This window comes from Eulemur rufifrons, chromosome 27 (assembly GCF_041146395.1).
Source record: "Eulemur rufifrons isolate Redbay chromosome 27, OSU_ERuf_1, whole genome shotgun sequence".
NCBI classification, from domain to species: Eukaryota; Metazoa; Chordata; class Mammalia; order Primates; family Lemuridae; genus Eulemur; species Eulemur rufifrons.
The window spans coordinates 7,425,909-7,449,226 of NC_091009.1; positions in this window are offsets into that span (position 1 = coordinate 7,425,909).

Sequence of the window (23,318 nt, forward strand, 5' to 3'; positions counted from 1 at the left end):
TATGGTAATTCACGCAACACCTATACACACCAATTTCTTTTTTTTTTCATATGTCCCTCTGCTTGAGAATCAAATCATCAATTTCTTCATCAACAAAAATGATAGTACCTATCATTTGTGGTTGCAGTAAGAGTGAAATGAAATAATGAACATGGGAATATATCTAGGAAATATTAACAACACTGCTCAGAAGATGTCAGGTACTCTAGGTATTATTATTCTTTCTTATGGTTCAGAGCTGTAAGAGTAATAACCTTCAGCAAACCTTGTAACACCCATGTGACTGTGTATCATTTGCACATTTACAGGAGACTGTATATATTAGACGCTTTTCTGGAGTGATAGGGCTTGCTTGTAATATGCTGTAAAAATACCTTGGTGGATAAAAGAACCATCCCCACAGCACTGGGATTTCTTTCTTGGGGTCTTGGAACCATTCCAGGCCCAGACCCCTACTGCTCAGCTTTGCTAGGACTGGAAGAGAAGCGGTATGTCTAGGTTTAAAGGATAGCAACAAACATAGAATTTGCACTGTGGAATTAAAAATGCTCAAATTGGCCACTAACTAGCCAACTGATGATGAACACATTAATTAAACATCCTGTGGTAGACAGAATAACGCCCCCTTCAAGATGTCCACATCCTAACCCCTGGAATGTGTGAACACGTTGCCTTTCAAGGCAAAAGGATTTTTATATTTCAGCTATGATTAAGTTAAGGCCTTGAGACAGAATATCCTGAGTTATCTAGTTGGGCTCAGTGTCATCACGGGGTCCTCATGAGAGGGACCCAGGAAGAATCAGAGTCAGAGAAAGGAGATGGGCCACCGGCATCAGAGTTTGGAATGATGTGCACTGAAGGTGGAGGAAGGGGCCATGAGCCAAGGAACGAAGGCGGCAAGGCAGCAAATTCTCCCCTGGAGGCTGCACAAGAAACACGGCTCTGCTGATAACGTTTTGAGCCATGAAGTTTGTGGCAACGTGTCGCAGCAGCAATCGAAAACCAAAACACATCTTCAGTGTTAGTTTCTTCTTTCTAAAATGATAGTGCTATACATGAATGCTTATTGTGTCAGGTAATATTTTAGCCATGGAAGACACAGCACTTAATACAAAGTCCCTGCCATCAGGGAGCTTAGTTATTGTGGAGAGACAGATAATATTAAAAATATCATTCTGTACATGTGTAACTTTGTCTCAAGCAGTACAAAAGCAATGCATATAACTAAAACATTTGTATACCTGTCATATTCTGAAATAAAAAATATGTACAACTATTATATATCCATAATAAAAATAGTAATTTTTTAAAAAGAAAAAAATAAATCCTTCTGATCACAATGAGATATCACTTTACGCCTGTTAGAATGGCTATTATCAAAAAAAAAAAAAAAAAAAACAGAGAAAACAAGGATATGGAGAAAAACAAAACCTTACGCATTGTTGGTGGGAATGTAAATTGGTATAACTGTTGTGGAAAAGAATATGGAGTTTCTGTGAAAAATTAAAGATAGACTTATCATAGGAACCAGTAATTCCACTTCTGGGTGTAATCCAAAGGAAAGAAAATAAGTATGTTGAAGGGATATCTGCACTGCCATGTTCAATGCAGAATTATTTACAATAACCAAGATGTGGACTCACCCTAAGTGCTCATGGATGGATGCATGGATAATATGTATATATTATAAATTATATATATTATAAAATATATATATATTATAATATATATGTTATTCAGCCTTAAAAAAGAAAGAAATCCTGACATATGTGACATGGATGAAGCTAGAGGATATTATGCTAAGTGAAATAAGTCAAACGCAGAAAGACAAATACCGCATGACCTCACGTGTAATCTAAATGGCCAAACTCTTAGAAGCAGAGAGTGGAATGGAGGTTGCGAGGGGTTGAGAAGAGAGTGTTAGTTACCTTGATTGTGGTAATCATTTCACAATGAAAATGTGTATCGAAACATCAAGTTGTGTGCCTTAAATATATGCAGTTTTTATTTGTCAAATATATCCCAGCAAAGCTGGGGAAAATCATTCTGATGGTTTGAACTGGAGCTCGGAGGAGTGGCCGGAGCGGAGGCATTTTGGGGTACAGCTGGTACTCCCGCCGCGGGGGAGCAGCTCGCGGGCGCGGGCCGGCAGGCGGGTCGGGTCGGGTCGGGTCGGGTCGGGTCGGGTCGGGCAGAGAAGGACACGTGCGGGAGGAACCGGAGGCCGAGAGGAGAATGTGCTTCCAGATCGAGGCTGGTGTCCCGGTTGTCAGCAGCGTCTCTCAGTCTTGTTCAGTGTCCAGAGGTTACCTACAGACAGAAAGGTCAGGGCTCGCAGAGAACTCTCCAGAATGATTGCTGCACTTACTGTGACTATTGATGAAGGAGCTCAGCTCTCTCTTGATCAGCGGTCCCCAACCTTCTTCACACCAGGGACCGGTTTCGTGGAAGTCAGTTTTACTACCAGGGGTGGGGGGCGTCGGTGTTGGGGGGAAGCGTCGCCGCCCGGGTCGCCTAAGGCCACCTGAGACCCTCGGGCGCTGGCTGCAGGCCGGCCCCCCCCCCCCCCCCCCGCGCACCGCAGGTGGCAGCGGGGCGCGCTGCGGGCGGGGCCGGCGCGGTGGGTGCGGGGGTCCCCGCTGGCCCCTCGCCCTGCGGCGGTTCCCGCAGCCGCCAGACCACGCTGGTGCCGGCCGGGGTCGGGGTCGGGGTCGGGGTCGGACCGCAGATGGATCCTTCGGAAGCGCTGTGTTAGCACAGAGGGATCCTGCGGCTGCCTAATTCATTGTTTTCTTTCTTCTAGCATCTTCCCTGCTGTGTTCCCGAGTGTTGCCTTGTAATCATGGATTCAAAGACAGTGAAGAGCAGTCAACAGGCAGAAAACAGGCACCAACCGGACTCCTGCGTGTCAGGACTCGCTCCTGCAGACAACGGCAGGGTGTGACCCACGAGCCTTTGCTGCAGCTGGGAAAACACTACTGTTGTAGCATCCTGCGTGCTGTGCTCCATTTCCTTTATAACGAAATGACAATGAAATCCCACAGTACGGTACACAGACAATTGCACAGGGGTACGATCCGAAACTTCATTTCGCATTCATTAACTACAGATTTGAGCAAACGATTTCTAACTTTTCCGATGTTAAGACAGCCTATTTATGTGATTTATTTATTTATTTATTTAGTGTCATTCGTCACTCTCCGCTCTTTCTCATGAGGGCTGTAATGGAATAGTTTTACTGTTTGAATTAAATATAATTTTGTTCTGAAAATTCTGACGTCCCTTAAGGTCACTGGGAATAGTTGCAATGTTGTAAAACTACACATGGGAATAGCTGGGCTAAAAGGAAAAACAGTGCACAATGGAGCTAGTAATTCATTTTAACTGGAGAGCATTTTAAAAAGATTAGTTGTTATTTAAAATCACTTTGGTGCCTAATCTTTTAATTAAAGGTTTCAAAACACGATTCCTGCCCTGTGGTGGCACCAAGTTGGCTTTGCCCTCTCCAAATACATAGAGCTTCTCCTTTTTTGCTTAGAGTCAATCTCCTGATTCTCTTTCTAGCTCCGTCTGATGCCTCTTTTTCCCTGGGTGTTTGCATTCCAGCAGTTTTGGGGAAATACCTTTCTTTCTTTCTATCTCGTGCTTCAGGGCCTTTGCAAGGATTGCTTCCTCTGTGAGAGCTTACACAAACTGGTCCTCAGAGTAGGAGCAGCCACTGAAATAGCTGGGCTTTCCTGGGGCTTTGGGATCTGGGCTCACAGCCCTTCAAGGAGGCTGGCGAACCCTCTAACATTCTGGCCAGTGCCATGATACAAGATCTGCCTCTCCCAGGAAACGACTCCCATCTTTTGTGGTTCCAAATCACACTGGGTTGCAGACACACACCTTCACAGCCATGTGGAGCTTGTTGTTCAAGCCAGTACGAATTACCACAATATCATACTAGCTGGTTCTTCCTCTACTAAGCAAAGACCACTAATTTCCTTGGAGCTCTTTCCTAGCATGGTATCTAGCATATTTTAGATACTCCACAAATATTTGAAGAGTAAATGTGCTGGTCCTCCTATTCTTTCATTGTTCCCTATCTTCCTCACATTCTCGCTTCCCTCCTACCTCCACTTAGTTTCTGTAATCCTTCATTATACTCCATCTTCGTCTACCCTCACCCCCTGCCCTCTTCTCCCTCTCCATTAGTTTTCTGTGCTGCAGTAACAAATCAGCACAGACTGGGTGGCTGAAAACAACAACCAATGAGTGCATGCACAGCTTCCATGGGCCAGGCGGCCAAGCACACCTTAGCCAAGGCTTCCCGGGGCTTACGACACTGCACCAGTCAAGACACAGGCCTCCTCCAAGCTCTCATCATGACTGGCAGAATTCAATTCTTACAGCTGGAGAACTCACGCTGGTCTGCTTCCTCGAGGCCAGCAAGAGTGCGTCTCTGAGCTCAGAGAAGGCCTAAGCCTTTGTTGAAGGCTTGCTTGATTAGGTCAGGCCCATCCAGAATCATCCCCTTTTGATTAGGGCCCGGCAAAATCTCCTGCTACACAGCATAAGGTAACATAGTCATGGGAGTGACAGCCCATCGTATCCCAGGTCCTGCCCACACTAAGCGGAGGGCTTGTACACCAGGGCCCAGGGAATCCTGGCCTATCTTACTCTGCCTGCCACACTGTGGTCTGCACTCCCCAAAACTCCAGGCCCGTTATATTTAGCACTTCACCCCAAAATATATATTCACATGGTTGAAAAACACACAAACATACCGACTGCTCTCACTTTAAATTCTCAACCGCTAACTTAACCGCGAACTTCAGTTGCGCCTTCACAGTGTCCAGCAACCTGGTTTATTTGTTCTGTTCCTCTTCTAGGTGAACCCTCCCATCCCACACTTTCCTAACCATCCTCGCTGCTTTTTTGAATGAGAATTTAGAGGCAGATGGCAGCTGCCTCCCCCCCCCACTACCACCTCTGCCAACCTCCCTGTGCCCGCGCCTGCCACACGCTGCTGTCCCTCCCGCTCCCCGAGTGAGCCGTGCGAGTGCCTGTTGCAGGCCAGCCAGCCCTTTTGTTGTCCTGAACCCCGTCCCCTCTCCTGTTGAAGGACATTGCTCTTGTAATCATCTCCTTCTCATCATCCATCGTTGAATTTTCCTGCTGGGATGGGCCATTCCCAATTTTATACAAATATGGTATAATTTCTCCCATCTTAAAAAAAAAAAATCCCTCTCATGATTCCATGGACAGCCCCATTATTTCACTCCCCATTACAACGAAGTTTTTGGAAATTGTCTGCAGTGAATGACGCCTTCCTTTCCTCCATTCTCTCTTGAATCCATTTCAGTCAGGCCAGTGTCCCCACCATTCCCTAGCGACAGTTCTTGTCAAAGTCAGAAATGACCTCCTTTTCTCCAAACGCAGTGGTCCATCCTCAGTCTTCATCGTATAATAGCTGAGCACACCCTCCTCTCCTTGAAACATGTTCTTCTTGTGGTTTCCAGGACACTCCCTATGTTGCCTTTCTTGTTTCCTGATATAGTATGATATCATATAAAAGGAACGTGCGAGAAAGCATATATATAAGTGTATGCCATTTGTGTAAAAAATACATATTTGCTTGTACAGGAAAAAATATATCTGCAAGGAAACATAAGAATATTGATTCCCTCTAAGAGAGAGAATCTGGGTGCCTGGGAACAGCATTTATGTCCTTTTATATCTTTGGAATTTTTTGCCATGTGAATATATTAACTGTTGAAAATTAAATTAAATTAAAAGCATATAAACCTACGTCATAGGAACTGGTGAATTCAGTTCTGTCAGAAGTGGTGGCAAACTTACAGCTGCCGTGAGTGTCCCGCTGGAGTTGCTGGGTGGCTGCGGCCATGGAGCACCGTGGCATCCTCAGTGCTCTCCGGTCCGGAGCGATGGCACTGAGGTTTCTGGTGTGGAGCATATTTTTGGCAGCGGGGCCAACTGAACAATTTAATCCACTAGTAAAACAATGTCGATGGGAAACACTGCTCACTGATCCCTTTTTGCCTGTAGTGGGGAAAAACACAAGGCGCAGTTACATGAAGCAAAAGGTGGTCCAATGCTCGAGATATTCTTCAATTTCTTGTAATACCAGAGAAATGGAAAGAAAAGCAAAAAGAAAAAAAATCTACCAAAAAAGGAAAAATAAGGTAGAACGCTTTGGTTAAAGGTATAATTGAATGGAACTTTGAGTGTATGTTAATTTATAATTAAAATATTTTCTTTAGGAGACATCATTATTGTTGATAAATGTTTATTTCAGGCACAGTATTGTTAGTATTTGTTGCCCATAAAGTATGTCAATCTCTTGTTTTTTATTTCCCAGCTAAGAGAATTCTGTCAACTCCCAAAACCGATACATTTACATTCTTCAGTATCATGTCCTATTATGGTAGTGATGGTGGTGGTGGTTTTAAGGTAAATGTGTATGTGTAGAGAGTGTGTGTGTGTGTGTGTGTGTCTATGTAGGGGTACTGGCAAAGATTCCTTTTATTTTTTATTTTTATTTTTATTTTTCGGAGACAGAGTCTCGCTCTGTTGCCTGGGCTACAGTGCCGTGGAGTCAGCCTAGCTCACAGCAACCTCAAACTCCTGGGCTCAAGCGATCCTACTGCCTCAGCCTCCCAAGTAGCTGGGACTACAGGCATGCACCACCATGCCCGGCTAATTTTTTCTATATATTTTTAGTTGTCCAGGTAATTTCTTTCTATTTTTTAGTAGAGACAGGGGTCTTGCTCTTGCTCAGGCTGTTCTTGAACTCCTACCTCGGCCTCCCAGAGTGCTAGGATTACAGGCGTGAGTCACCGCGCCCAGCCAGAAATTCCTTTTAAAAAATTACTAAATATCTAAATGAATCATGGGAAGTTCTTTCTTATTTGCTTCTATGAAAACCGTTACTTCCTCATCTCCAACCAGAATCTGAGACTGCATATTTCCTTTCTATCTATTTTATTTTTTGACTTGGGGAATATGAGAATAAAACAGCAATTTCCTTAATTATTAAAGCTTTGTTTGCTTGTCCTAAATTCTCAACCTCTTTTAACTTACATTTATTCATTTATTTGGTGTCTAGGTAGTGAGGAATTTGGGGAAATGCCAGATTTTACTTCCTGAAATGCTAAAATACCAGGTTCACATTCATAGATTTGTTAAATTAAATGAAATTTTAGGGGCCAATAAGGAGGCCAATAGCCCCCTCCACGCAGACCTGGTAATGCAGAGTATGTTGCGCTCTTGTGAGGATCTTTCTTGAGAAGGTCAAAGGAGTTAGGAGGAAGGGAAAGCATAATACCTGCCGTTAAATATTTTAAGGATGAGAATGAGGACCAGAGTTTAGACTCATTGTGGTAGATGCCAAGTGGTTAGATCTGGATCAGAACTGTGGACGGTGCAGGAATTCAGACCAAGTGCTGCGTGCAGTTGCGGGGAAACGATTCCCCAAAGACAGAATGAGGCTTCGCAAACGAGCTCACGCTATTTCCGAGGTGTTCTAGCATAGGCAGGCAGGTTTATTTTTCAGTTGGATTATTGGAGAAGATGCTATTTCACATCTCTTCTGCTTCTATTTATACTCTAGAACAGTGGCTCTTGACCTTTTCTAAGTCTTGGATTAGTCTGAGAATCTAATGAAAGGTATCACCTCTCTCCCAAAAAACAAGTGAACGTACGCTGCCATTTCCTCCAGTAAGTGATGTTAAAAACATATACAAAGAGCACAACTCTGGGGGAGAACCCCCAGGTCCCCAAAGATCAAATTTCTAAAACAGCTGCTCTGGGTTATGTTTTACTTGCAAAGTGTTTGAATAATTAAAGGCTTCATCAGAAACTAAAGATGCTTTTTATTTTTATTTTTATCTTTTTTTTTTTGTGATATTAATTTTATATTTATTAATACATAATCTTGTTCTCGCCACCTGGAATACCTCATCCCTGGGACACCTTTTCCCCATGCCACTTCTCTGCCTAGGAACCTCTGTTTGTTCTTTAAGAACTCGATTCAGGCTGGGCGCAGTGGCTCACGCCTGTAATCCTAGCTCTCTGGGAGGCCGAGGCGGGTGGATCGTTTGAGCTCAGGAGTTCGAGACCTGCCTGAGCAAGAGCGAGACCCCGTCTCTACTAAAAATAGAAAGAAATTAGCTGGACAACTAAAAATATATAGAAAAAATTATTCGGGCATGGTGGTGCATGTCTGTAGTCCCAGCTACTTGGGAGGCTGATGCAGGAGGATTGCTTGAGCCCAGGAGTTTGAGGTTGCTGTGAGCTTGGCTGATGCCACAGCACTCTAGCCAGGGTGACAGAGTGAGATTCTGTCTCAAAGAAAAAAAAAAAAAAAAAAACTCGACTCAGATGTCACCTCCTCTAAGGAGCCTTCCCACATCCCGTCTCCCCAAACCTCCAACCCTCTGGAATCTGACAAAAATTTGCTCATGTTTCTATTATAGCCCAAGTTATATTAAAAAGTGTTCATTTTCATACCTCCTCCGTGTACTAAATTCAGAACTTCTCGAGGGCAAGGACTGTGCCTAATTATTCCTTGTGGTTCCAGTGCTTGGCTCAGCTCATTGTAGGTGCTCAGGGAAAGTGAGATTGAATGAATCAATGATCACACCTCGGGGGCCCTCTGTCCTACCAAGTACCATGCTAAGAGATGTAAAGTTAAAAAGATCAGGCCTTTGGCCCCTTAAAGTTGAGAGTGTGTTCCTATCTTTCAATTCTACATTATAGAAACCCAACACAAACTAGCTTAAAAGGAAAAAAAGAATGTGGGCAGCGGGCAGAATTTATTTGTCCTGGGCAGGTTACTTCCATTAATAGTTTCAGGAATAGCTGAATCTAAGATCCAAGGGTTTCCAACAATGTTATCCTCCAGATTAGGTCTCTTTCTATAATCAGCTCTTGGGTGGCTTCATCCTCAGGAATTTTTTTTCCATGTGAAAGCCCCTCACAGCTCCACGTTTACATCCAATTGTAGCAAAAATAGAGCGTTTTATGCCAATGGTCCTAGCAAAAGTCCTAGGAGTAATTCTCAATGCTTTTAATTGAGTCACCTGCCCTTCACTGAACCCATGATAGTAACTCTGAATAGGCCTACACGTCACATGCCTACCTCTGGATTTGGAAGTGGGGCTGACCCCATCCAAATCATATGGATTAAAAGTGAGGGAAGGTTGTTCACCAGAGGAAAATCAAGTTGCTGTTACTAAAAGGGGGAGAATATATTAGGCAAGCAAAACCCAACACATGTCCTCCATAGAGGAGATGTCCTATCCATCACTGATTATATGGTAAGGCTAGGAGTGATGCCTGTCTTAAGTGCTTACAGCCAACGATTAGGTAGGAGAAACGGATCACTTCAAGGACAGCTGTCCACAAACACCTTCTAGGAGGAAGCCTATGAACTAGGCCTTTTGGATAGGTAGGATTACAGTAGATGAAGATGAGGAGGCCTTTCAGATATGTGGAAAGGCATGAACAAAGGCAGGGAGGTGAGGATCCTTTGGAGGTTTTCCAAGTTTGCTGGGAAATTTTGGGAATCAAGTCTGGAGCTTTGGTTGGGAGCTAGATCTATATACATTGTCTAATAAGTGCTAATCCTTTATGCAGATTTCTTCCATATATGATCTCAAAAAGAGTAATTTTGGCAGGCATCAGGAGAAGGATTATTCTTCCCATGTTACCGATGGGGCAAGTGAGGCCTAGTGCAAGAGATGCCTGCTGAGACTTCACCCTCTTGTGTCCAGAGACCGAACAGCACAAGAAGCCCAATTTCTGCCCTCCAGCCCACGACTGTGCCCCTCCCCTCATCCACAGCAAAAATAAAATCTGGGGTTGGAAATCACCAGGACAGCAGCTGTGGCTCAGCCCCGGGGCCAGCCTGATGACATCTTTGCAGGAAGCTGTGGGAACAACCACATAGGCAGAAAGAAGGTATCTGACTTGCATAGTGGCTAAGGGCAGAGACTCTGGAGTCAGGCCTGGTTTTGATTCTCATTTTCACGAGTTAAGGTGTTAGTTTGGGCAGATTATATAACTTCTCTAAGCCTTAGTTTCCTCATCTGTAAACAAGGTAAAGAACAATACCTATCTTATAGGATGGTTCCTATAAGATGGTTCTTATAGAATTCTTCCTATAAGGTCTGAATGAGGTATTGCATATTAAGAACTTAGCACAATCTTCCTCTTCTGGTCTGGTCTCCTCTTCCTCCTCTGATCTCCTCTTCCGTGTCTGGTCTGGTCTGGTCTGGTCTCCTTTTCCTCATCTGGTCTTGTCTCCTCTTCTAAAGATGCTTTTTAATCCTGCTTTAAGAAGTAAAATTTCCCTCCAAATTCATTTAAACCTAGTGCATACATCTTTTAAATCAATTTGTGTTTATGGATTTTGTACCAAATAGATCAGAAATAGTAACAATATTTATTAATGTGGAAGGCTTTTTATTTTATTTTTTTTTTTTTATTTTTTTTTTTTTTGAAACAGAGTCTCACTCTGTTGCCCAGGCTAGAGTGAGTGCCGTGGCGTCAGCCTAGCTCACAGCAACCTCAAACTCCTGGGCTCAAGCGATCCTCCTGTCTCAGCCTCCCGAGTAGCTGGGACTACAGGCATGCACCACCATGCCCGGCTAATTTTTTCTATATATTTTTAGCTGTCCATATAATTTCTTTCTATTTTTTTAGTAGAGATGGGGTCTCGCTCTTGCTCAGGCTGGTCTCGAACTCCTGAGCTCAAACAATCCGCCCACCTCGGCCTCCCAGAGTGCTAGGATTACAGGCGTGAGCCACCGCGCCCGGCCTGTGGAAGGCTTTTTAAAAGTATAATTCTATAATTCTAAATTTAGCTGAATTTAAGTGCTAACAATTTATAGATTAATTTATGATGCATTACTTCACCTATTTTGTTAATTGGTCCTTCTCGGAGTCCTATGCTGCCGGCAGAGTATTTATAATCACTGCATTTTACAATGATCAAACTGAGCTTCAGAGAACTTAATTGGGTGGGCTGAGATCAAAATTAGAGGAAGCTTGTAGCTGAGTAAGAGCCAGGCATAGTTGGATTAAATTTCTGGTTCTGATGTGTGACTTTAGAGAACTTAACTTCTCTATCCCTCAGTTCTCTGTTTTGTAAAGTGTGGGTAATAGTAGTGTTAACTTTCTAGAGGTGCTGTCAACCTTTAAATGACAGTTATATCCTTCTTATATATCAGCAAGAAATTCCTAAGGCACATGTCCTTAGATAATCTGTGTAAAGTGCTAAGCACAAAGGCTAGCTCAGAGCAACCAATAGATTATTAAAAAGATCGTTAAGGATAGAATTAAAACAGAACTTAAGTCTTTAGGCCCTGTATAACGCCATGCCTTCTGAGATATAAATAGTTTTAATAAAAGTAATAAATTAGTTTTAATAAAAATTTTAATTTTGTGCATTTCCCAGAAACAATTTATCATGCAGTGGTCAGAACAGAAAACCAACATCTGCTTATTGATATTGTTATTTACTACTGGTATAATTTTGGGTGAGTTATTTTATTGTTTATTTTAATTATCTTATACTATGTAACAAAATATCCTCAAAAGTTAGTGCATAAAATAGCCCTGTATTGTGCTCCAGGTTTCTGTGGGTCGGGATTTCAACATGACACGTGGGAGAAGGCTCATCCCTGCTCCACTCAGCTCCAGCTGGTAGGTCTCAGAGACTGGGCTGTGGAATCGTCATTTCATTTATATCTGGCCAGCGCGCTGGGATGATTCCAACAGCTGGAGCCTGGGCTGGGGGCTCCTTGGGCTTCTCTCTCTGTCTTCGTATCTATCTATGTTGGCTTCAAGGTAGCCATACTTCTTACAGAGCAAAGAGTTTTAAGACGTGTGTCTTGAGAGACGAGAGAGAGAGAGAGAGAGAGAGCGCGCGCGCGCACACACCAGACCAAAGCTGCACAAACTTTTCTGTCCTAGCCTCAGAAAACACGCGCGTCACCCTTGCCGCCTTATGTTCTTTAGAAGCAGTTCACTAAGGCCACTTGTATTCAAGGAGACAGTTAGACTCTACCTTTTAATGGAATATTTTAAAACCATCATGCTCCCCAAGCTTCATAGTAACCTCTTTACTAATACTCTGGACAAGTTTCCATAAATACTTGGGGTGGGAGCGAAGCCTAAGCAGCTATCTAAAGCGAGAAAAGACTTTATTTCTGTCCTTAGGGAGATTACAATTGAGTTGGGGAAGATAACACTTTCCTAAGAAAAGAAAACCAAGAATATCTTTGAATAAAAAGTTCCAAATGATGAATTGTGCTTCTAATGAGGAAGAGCTACAGCTTTTTAGCTCCAGTCCTACCACTCACACGCCGTGTGACAATAACCGTGACATTCAGTGTCTCTGGATTTCCATCTACCGGAGCATATGGGCGTGGGGGTGGAGCCGCGTGGAGCCTGGGGGGCCGCCTGCCCCTTCCCCAGTGCTCCCTCCCGTACGGAGCAGACTGGCACACCACGGACTGCGCGCAAGGGGATTAACTTTAATTTTCTGACATCTTACCGTTGATCAAGTATGTCATATGTGCAAGGTGCTCTGCTAAGTGCTGTAGGGAACTCAGAGATAAATTAATTCATATGTACTTAATGAACTGGTACATCTATATCTGTATTATTCAATGTATTATATAGGTAATATATGGTTGTCTCCTCAGTATCTGCAGGGGATTGGGTCCAGGACCTCCTTTGAATACCAAAATCCATGAACACTCAAATCCCTGATATGAAATGGTATAGCTTTTGCATATAACCTGTGCATATCCTCCTGTATATTTTCAGTCATCTCTACGTGACTTACAATGTCTAACACAATGTCAATACTATATAAATAGCTGTTATGCTGTATTGTTTAGGGAATAATGGCAAGGAAAATGTCTGTACATGTACAGATGCAATTTTCTTTCGAATGTTTTTGATCTGTAGTTGGTTGAACCCACGGATGTAGAATCCACGGATATGCAGGGCTGACTGTACCTATATTCCTACAAATATACAGATAGAAAAAAATTATATTTCTTTGCCATATATATTATGTAAAACAAATAGAAAAGGAAACATATGAATACCATGTATATATTAATCTATACATAAAACATTCACAACTCTAAGACATATTAAGACATATATAATGTATCTATAAATTTAGCAATTATATGTCAAATGATTGTCTGCATTGACTAGCAACCTTTGGGGTAATGGACACGTACTGTCTCTGGAGGCAACATACTCAGGTGTAGTTGCTTCTAAACCTAATTTGGGCAAGTTACTAACCCTTACTAACCCTAAATAGCCACATGTATAGAATAATGGGCTTGGCCTATGTACTTTACAAGGTTCCTTCAAACTCTTAAAAAGGATTGAATGAGGTTTTTTTTGTTTGTTTATGACCATCTGTGACTCAAACGCATGCGTTAAAATGTTCTGCTGTCTTTCTCTAACATCTGTTGGGTTTCTATGGTGTAAATACTTGAATATATTCAGAATGTCCTTTAGATAAACTTATCTATTGCATACTCTATAAAGCAAAAAGAGAAAATCCTTCTTACAAGAACCACCCTGTACTGCATTCAGATTTTTTTTACATTACAAAGTGCACCATATTTATATTTACAAAATATTAATGCTAGTGCCTTGCCTTATGTGTCTCTGGACATTATTAAAGTGTTCCATTGGTTAGAATTCTGATTTTATCTGTCTCCTGGGCTTCTCTGTTTTTGCCCTTTTACGGTCCTTTTCTGGCTGGTCACAAGCACTTCTGGGCCCCAGCCCAAAACCTCCTTGATGGGTAAACAGCGTATTCCCGTACAAGAGGGATGCGACTAAGTCTTAGCAGTCAGCACTCCTGGAAAAATTATCTCTCAGGGCCAGGCAATCTGAACTTTAGGAAAATTACTAAATTACACTCAATTATAGACGGCCCCACTCCTGACATCCTGGCGTAGGAGTCTGCCTAGATTTTTGAGGAGGAGGGTAATGTTCAGTTTAAACGCGTTGCTTTCTTTAATCCTCCATCGTATATGATGAGCAGCCTGAGGCACGAAAGGGCTGGGTGACCTGCTTGAGGTGCAAAGTCCAGCGAGGGTGCAGGAGCCGGGGAGGAAGGTTGACATGTGCCCGCAGCGTCTCTGCGGAGGTCCCTGCCCTGGGCTGGTAGCACCAGCCCAGCAGCACCCAGGTGTGTTCGGCAAGCGACTCTGCGGGCTGTGTCTCGGCTGAGGTTGCAAACCCGCGGGGATCTGGGCTCCCGGCAGGGGCAGTGGCAGCCGTGAGGTCAGAGTGCGGCCCGCATCCTGCGTTTCAGTACAGGAGCCTCTCAGGCCTGCACCTGCTCCCCGATCGGCCCTGTGCCTGAGGGATCGTGACACTGAATAGCGAACAAACGGCCACCTCGACAGGTTGGGAGAGACCCAGGGGATGAAAGAAAAAGCTTTATATTTCAGTATTTTTAAGGGTAATTTGTCGTGCTTTTTGAACCGAGGGGCCTCACATTTTCATCTAGCACTGGACTTTGCAAACTGTGCAGCCGGTCCTGGTGGTCATGTTTTAATCATCTTACCCACGTATTAATTTCAACCTCACACTCAACTGCAAGCGCTCTCCCCCCTGTTCTGTAAGCTCCTCCAGCGTCGTCGGGTCTGGAGAAGCGCGAGATCCCGTTTGTGGACGTGCAGGGACAGCCTCTTGTCCGTGGTGGTGAAGACGTTGTTTGCCTTCTGCTGCTCATCATGATCACTCTGGCTCCGTGTCTACAGACTTAGGTGGGCAGGTGAGGCCCCTTCCAATCCTGCTGACGAGGAACTCAATCTCGAGAAGCTTTTCTAAGTAACGGTCACCTTTCCCCGGATGTGGCAACCACTTTTGGCTGGTCTCTAGTCGGTACCAATAGTTTCATGCAACATTACCTGAAGCAGGCAGCAACTGTCGGTTGACCAGGTCTCTAATAATATCTCTGTGGCCTCAACTCTGGAGGCTAAGGGCACAGGCAGGCACCATCTTGTGTACCCCCAGGGACGGACTGGTCCCTGTCTGCCATGCTAACTTTCCCCTGTACTCTAGTAGCCCTTGGGCAGATTGGCCATTCTGGGGGCTCAGACAACACCTAACTGGGGAACAAAGTACCATTTCTCACCATCTTTCAGTTACCCAAGAACTTCAAAGGCAAGTCTTCTCAAACTCAGCTCACAGTTTTTGAGACAGAAAGCAGTCAAAAAAGGTTGTTAATGGAGGAAGCTGGCCTCTGCCTACAAACACTACATTCCTGCGCTTCCCCTGAAAAGCCCTGTTTGGAGGCATTAGAGTTCCCTCTTGTATGTCTTGTGGGCAAAGGATGTCAAAGCAGGTCATTTTCTCTCGTTTCTGCAGGCAGAGCCCTCTTGGAACTTAAATCTCACATCTCTGCTTTCCACAAAACCCTAACTCCTCTTCAATCCCTGCAATCATTTGGTAATCTCTTAGGGCAGGAAAAGATCTTAATTAGCAGTACCTCACAAAATCCTGTTATCCACATTAAGACATATCATTTTGCACGTTAAACGCAGTAAATATACATGTCAACGTCATGAATAAATATTTACAGAGTGTCTGTTATGAGCATAACATTTAGGGAGATTCTGTGCAAGGCTTAGTCCTTATCCTTGAGGACTTTTTAAAGGAGTTGGCGAAAAGGGACGTAAACATAAAGATGTCAGGAACAATGCGTGCTAATATATGTGAAGTGCAAAAAGAATGGTATAAACAATAGGGATCGTATGAAGTTGGAGAGAGGAGAGATTGCTGTGGCAGGAAGTGTTTGCAATGACACAGAGCACAGAGGGCACAGAACACAGGGGTCTTGGAGGGTGGGGACCATTTAGACACGCAGTAGGAAGCAGGAAATACCTTTCTGAGAGGGGGAACGAGAGCAGCGTTCAGATTGTTGTGTTGGAGAAACACTGTACAACACACAGAACCTTTGTCCACCGTTTCCTTTGACAGCTCCCAGCCCCTTCCTCCAGGGCTGGCGTCGCCCTGGGAGCCACTTCTGCTGTAGGTGACCAGAGTTACCTGCAGTTATCAGGATGGGGGTGCGTTCCGCCAGACCCCCCAGGCTGGCCTCTGGCAGTCCAAAGCCAGGCCCAGGCCCCTCCAAGTCTGCCGGACAAAAGAATGGTTTGTCTTCGCCATCAGCAGTTAACCAGCGAGGCACCCGCAGACAGCCATGCGCAGACACACAGACTCAAACGTTAGTTCTCAGATACAACACAACCCAGATACCTATGAGGAAATAAAATCATTTCCTCAGGCCAACATATCTGTCTTAAGTTGGGCTCCCTAGAAAGCAGAGCCCGTGCAGGGCCTGGGCGGCCTGTGCCATATGGAGGAGGGTGGCTCTCCAGGACAAAACTCAGAGCCTGGGAGGTGTGTGTGTGTGTTGGGGGGGGCGGGGGGGGGACGAAGGTGGACAAGCATGAGCTCTCAGAGGAGGTCTATCCCAGGGTCTGGGTGCGGGGGTGGCGGGGCTAATCTCTGCAGCATAAAACCACGTTACAGCTTGTCTCCTCCTTGAGCTAAGGAGGCACACTCTTGTCCTCAGTGTCAGATGTGGGCTGTGGGCTCTGGTGGGAGGAGAGGGGACACCAAGCTCTTGGGCTCAACCCTAGTGAGCAGAGGCTTGGAAAGGGGGGGTAGGTGTGAGCTGCTGGCAGCCAACACTCCTAGCACCGGGCAATGAATGTATAAGTTCAGTAAAGTAGATCTGGGAGGAGCAAGGCCAGCACCCCATGGAGTCTTACATCATTATGCAGGTCAAGGTCACTGTCCATTCTACTTCACTTTCCTGGACCCAGGTTGGGCACCAAGGCCACCTACCCAAAAAAACAGAGCCCAACGGAAAGCCTTCTATGGGTAGTTACCCAAAGAAGAGGCCAAAGCTTTGACATTTCTTTTCCCTGCTGTAGGCCAACAGCTCTTCCGGGCAGGGAAGGGTGTCGCCACACCGTTCTCTGTAAGCTGAAGCAAGGCAGTTGCGGTTCTTCAGTACAAACAGCCTCAGGGATCGGGAATTGGAACAGAGTGTGTGTAGGTTTCCTATTTTCCAGTTATACAAGGAAATAACATTGGCTTTGAAGTTGCAATATCTATGATTTATGGTATTTTGAAAATTGATTCATATTGAATCATTTTATAGTATCAGACCAGCATACTTCCTCATTAAGTAGAAAAACAAGCCAGAGACAAATCTGTTTTGGACTCCCAGATTTTCTTACTGTACTTGAACCATGAAGCTTTAACGTTAACAGTAGAAAGAAATGGAATGATACAGTTTTAAATCTGTGTGAATTCTGATGAGGACAAAGGAAACGGTGGCTTTTGTGGAGTAGGTGGAATGAAGTGGGGGAGGGAGAATGGCAGAAATGAACTGTTCCAGATCAAAGAAGAAAACCAGTATCATGTTAAAAATATTGAACCGCTTCGCTCAAAATTGGCTTGATATTTCTAATGTAACTCATTTTTAGAATTTTATACACACGGACATACAAAATGGGATCATAAGGTTTTGTAACCTTTTTTAAAAAAATAAATAATGAATATTTTCATCTATTATGAACATTTTTTCTAAAACATATCTTTACATGGATAGTCTTCTGCTTTATGAATGTGTCATAATATATTTAATTAATCATCTATTGAACATTTAATTTATTTGCAGGGCAATGACATTTTGATTTTAATTATACACAGGGCCAAACAAAGTACCCTGAATAAATAGGCTGGATTAATATTGTTTGGTTATAGGATTGCCTTTGTCAGTAAATGAAATCTGTAAAAGTACATCCGCATTTCAGAACAACAGAATTTGCTGTGGTTGCAGTCTTACGGAAATGCCTCATGAGAGGAAGACCAGTGCTATTTAAAAGTACAATTTTATTTTAAAATTATCCAACAAATATGTATTATACTTCCACGAGCAGAATTTTCCATTCCAAGACTTCTGAGGTTAAGGAAATTGGTATAATCCTTATTTCCACAGTAAAATTAAAATAATTCCACAATAAACTCATTATACTAAGCAGTTAGTGACTCCAAGAAAATGATTTTTAATTAGAGAAAACCCAACAACTGACATTTAATCACTAGCTTTTTTCATAAGTCATTCATTCCTAAGAAAATTTGAGAAATACCACTTGCTCTGAAAGTCAATACAAACCACACCATGTTCAGGCCCCAGATGTTCTAGAGCCTGCAATGTGTCCTCAGCTCTGGTGTTCCCGCCGGTATGTCCTACAAGCTCTTGCTTACAAATTGAGTAGGGTGATACTGTGTGAGCTCTGTGGTTACTTCTATCCCAAGAACAGAAATTCACATAAAGATAGGCCCAGGGCCAGGGGTATTGCATTTCTGTGATTGTGAGCCCTTTAGAGCACACACACGCACACACACACTCAGATTCTTAATTTAAAACAAATATCAAAAGACTGATTCCAAATTCAACTATATCACTAGCTTTCTTAGATTTCACCTTTGTGTCAGTTTCTGCATTTATAAAGTGAGTAATTAAACTAGAACAGATAGAGACTCATGCAGTTTTAATAGTGGAAAGTACTTCTTTGAACCAATCAATCCCTGCCTTTTCCAAATAAGAAGCTTCATGGTAAAGAGAGTAAGTGACTCGTCTGGGGTAGAACAAAGTAAGGGGCCAAGCTCAAGTTCATGCCCAGATCATTTAATATCTAAATCTAGTGTTCTTTCACGTGGCTATCAATCTCTATAGCTATTTTGCTCTGATATTTATGAATTTATACTAGAGTGTATACTATGAACATCAGGACTAGAATCTTATAAATTTGTCATTTTTTTAGGCTGCTCAAAATTGGCAATTAGCTAAGCATATTCGAGTGCTCTTTAAATACGAGAATGTTGTTTTGGTCTTCATCCTTTGGGAATAAACTTAAACCGTGATCTATCATTCTTGACTCTCTATCTGCCCGCTCTCAGTCTCAATCCTGTGGCTAAAAGCATAGCCAAAAATAGTAACATGGAAAAATAGATACAAACAAGTGGTAACACAGGGGTAAGCAAATGACCGCAGAGCCACCTGTGCTGTTTATTGGATTCAAATCTTAAAATAGGAGCAGGGATAATCTAGTGGACATGGTCTTATTTTGCAATAAAATGCTTTGTATTATTTCAAACATCAGCTGTCCTTGGAATTAATGTTAATTCAGTTTTGCAACAAGTTACTTTGTAGATGACATAGTGTATCAACAGATTTGCCTACAGCTGGGACCAAGTTCAGATAATCTTGGCTCCTTCTCTGGAAGCTAAAAGCTTTAAGCAAGTCTTGACTTGCGGGCAGTGGTGGGAGCCTTCGCCAGAGGCAGCGAGGCGGAGGCGGGGAGGATTCTCTGATGACAATCATTTTCTCTGCTGTAGGTGTTGTTGGGTAGATTAGGTGTTATCAGCAGCTAGAACCAACAGTACATGGGGTGGGGACCTGAGACACATGCAGCAAGCTGAGAACTGAAAGTTGCTCAGTTGTGCAGAAATTCACGGGAGGAGTTCCTCAGGGCCAGGGGCTGGAGCTTGCTTTTCTGCCTGTTTCTTCATCACGGACATAGCATTTCTTTCTTTCTTTCTTTTTTTTAAATATACATTTTTAATTATTTATTTATTTTTAATTGGTAATGATTGTGTATATTATGGGTTACAATGATGTTCTGATCTATGTATACATTATAGAAAGATTCAATCAAGCTAATTAACATTCACCTAACCAATTTATTTTTCAGTGGGGGAACGTTAAAAATCTATTCTTTTAGCAATTTTGAAATATGCAATACACTTAGATTAACTGTGGTTATTTCAATAGAGTTCTTGGGCAAGTTTACTTGAGGGGTGGGAAAATGGAGTTATCCCACTCCCCATTTATTGATTAAGCTTGAGTGTGTGTTTTCCTCTAACCCACTCACAGGCTAAGCAGACTAACTCTAGCTACCAGAAAATTCTTAGAGCAATGGAGTATCCCTCAGTTCCTTATAAATTATGATGCTATGTCAAGATGCCATACAGAAGGAGCCAGTAAACTTTTTTGTATAGGGCCAGATAGTAAATCTTTTCAACTTTGCTGGCATAAAATCTGCTGGAACTACACAATGCTGCCGTTGCAGAGTGACAGCAACCGCGGACAATATGTAAATAAATGACTGTGGCTGTATTTCAATAACATCTTATTTACAAAAGGAGGAGGCAGGACATATCTGTAGTTTGCAACGCTTGCCAGAGAGCACAGAACTATGCCACGTCCGCTGTAAATACAGGTGGTGCATTTTCTCCTAGTTACACAGATAGAAATCTTGGGATTATCTCTGATTCCTTTTTCTCCTTTATTTTCCACATTTAATCAATAATCAATACTGTTGATTCCACCTTCTCAGCATCTTTTCTGTCATGTCCTGGGCTGGGCCTTTTCTGAGCGACCTGCCTGAACTAGGGGGTCCAACTCCTCTCTCTCCATCTCATCATGCCGTGCATTTCCTTAAGGGCTCCGGGTACAATCTGAAGTTTCCTCATTTCTTTGTTTACTTGTTTACTATTTGTCGCCCACAATGGAGACGATTGAGGGCAAGGACTTCGTCTCTCTGCCCCACTGCTGGGGAGGCTGCTGGGCGAGACACGAGGCAGGTGCTCGGTGAGAACTTGTTCAAGGAGGAAGGACCCTGTGCTTGTCCCCTTTCTCCTAATCTCCCATGTTCTCCCGGACCTCCTTCACATGAATTCTACAGTTATGCCATCAGTCAAGGCCTAGTAGGGAAAATACGGCATATTTAAAGCAGGATAAATTACGGAGGGTTTGGTAAAGGGGCATTTATAAAAGTGTGCTCAGGTGAGGGAAACAGAAAGGAATAGTTGGGCTGTTGCCTGTCCATAGGCCTGAAGTGGTAAGTGAGCGAGTTGTTACAAGAACCTGAAAAGAGAGGGTCTTATGGAGAGACCCTTTGTGACAGGACCTGTGACAGGTCTCGGGATACAGCCAGCCAGAGGCGCCCCAGGATGGGAGTGGGGGGCAGTGCCTGCTTAGTCCCCAGCCCCCTCAGGTCTCCCGCTGGGACTCTGCAGGGACCCAGCTGCGGTGCAGGTGGCAGGGAGCCACTGACGCAATCCGTAGGGAATAGAGTCCTGGGCGCTGGAGGGGCAGACAGGACATCAGGTACCACGACCCCTTTGCCCCTCAGCATCCACTTGTGTCTCCATCACAAGGGACACATGAAGTCCCATCAGCTACTGAATCATGATGGGGTGACGTCAGTTCAGTCATAACCAGTCCTGAAACAAAATCATTAATGATCACTGAGGTGCTTCATGCAAGGTAGTAGGGAAAAAAGGAAAAAGAAATAACACAAACAATAGCTGATACTATCCCCATACCTGTAACTGGACACACAGCATAATTTGGTAATTAGAGCTCCTTTTTTTTTTTTCTTTTCTTTTCTTTTTTTCTTTCCTTTTCTTTTTTTTCCTTTTCTTTTTTTTTTCTTTTCTTTTCTTTTCTTTTTTTTTTTGAGACAGAGTCTCATTCTGTTGCCCAGGCTAGAGTGCCGTGGCATCAGCTTAGCTCACAGCAGCCTCAAACTCTTGGGCGCAAGTGATCCTCCTGCCTCAGCTTCCCAAGTAGCTGGGACTACAGGCATACGCCACCACTAATTTTTTCTATTTTTAGTAGAGATGGAGTCTCAGTCTTGCTGAGGCTGGTCTTGAACTCCTGACCTCAAACTAACCTCCTGCCTCGGCCTCCCAGAGTGCTAGGATTACAGGCGTGAGCCACCGTGCCCAGCCCAGAGATCCTTTTCCTACCATATATTCTATTTCCGTGTTCCCCTTTCCCTTTGCCAGTGCTGTAGTTGGACAGGGATTCTCTCTGGGTAGGATAATCCAAACTTTCATTTCTCTAAGATACATAAGCAAATCAATCTCAGAATCTTATTTTGAGTGTCTGTTTTCTGAAGTTATTTTTGGCACTGTTAACAAATGCAGCAGGAAACACACGCCAATGCAAATGAAGACAACATGGGAGAGGCATGGGCAGGGTCTAGGGAAGACCCACGCTATGATTTTGGAGTTCCCCAGGCTACTGACGGGGCAATGCCAGGGAGAAAACACCTTCAGAAGAACTGTCTTCTTAGATGGAGAGACAGAGCCACCTTGAAGTGACCCTGCGGGGTAGGAGGGGGGAGAAGCGCCCTGACCTCACTCTTCTCTAGGAGACAGCTAGGGCTCCCCACTGCTCAAAACCTCACAGAAGCCAGAGAACAGAAAAAGCCTGTTGATGTGGTCCGGACAGAGCAGCTTCCTGGAGCAGAGAACAAGGTGGGGAAAGGTGAGAGAGGACTTTGAAGGGCAAACAAAAGATCTCTGTCATCTTTATACAGTGTTCCTAAAACGCAAGGCCAGTGATTCTTAAAACAAAACAAAATTCCACTTTTGATGGCTTCCCATCGTCTGTGGAATAAAATCCCAGCTGCTTAATATGATGCCCAAACACTTCCACATCCCGTCCTCATCACAGCCGTCCCAATTCATGTCACTATCTGTGCGATTTACTTTGTATTTTTGTTCTCCTTTATAACTCATAGTGGAAAGCAATTCTCCCTCATCTGTTCTTAAAACTCAGTTTAAAATTCTGTCCTCTGTCAGGGGTACATTCAAGTGTAGTTTCCTTCTTCTCTTTTCCCATGTACTTATCCCAGGCATGGTGCACTTTTCATTAATGTGGCCTTACTGTATTCATGAATTGCATTAGGTGCTTTGATTGTATCATTTAATTCTCACAGGAATCCGGCAATATGGCCATTTTTATCCCTTATTACAAATAAAGAACCCGAGTCCCAGAGAGATCTGGCCGTAAGCCATACCCCACTGCCGGATCTCAGCATCGCTAACGTCGGAGCGGCCGGAGGCTGTGACAGCCTCGTGATGTGACGCCACGTGAGGCACAAGGTGCCGCCTGTGAAGGAATCTTGCCGAAATATTTAGCCTAAATCTAATCAAGTCTTTAGGTCTGACAACCGGTTTGCAGAGAATGTGGGAAATAGAGAATCATGCCAAAATACAAAATGAAGAAGAAACAGACCAAAATATGAATTGGGACCTCCTATAAGACAATTGCTCTGATTTCTGCCAAAAGTCAATTTTATGGTGAAAAAAGGGAGATGGAGAACCACTGTAGATTAAGAGACATACCAGTCGTAATCAGCAAACGCAACATGTACGTGTTGATGGGA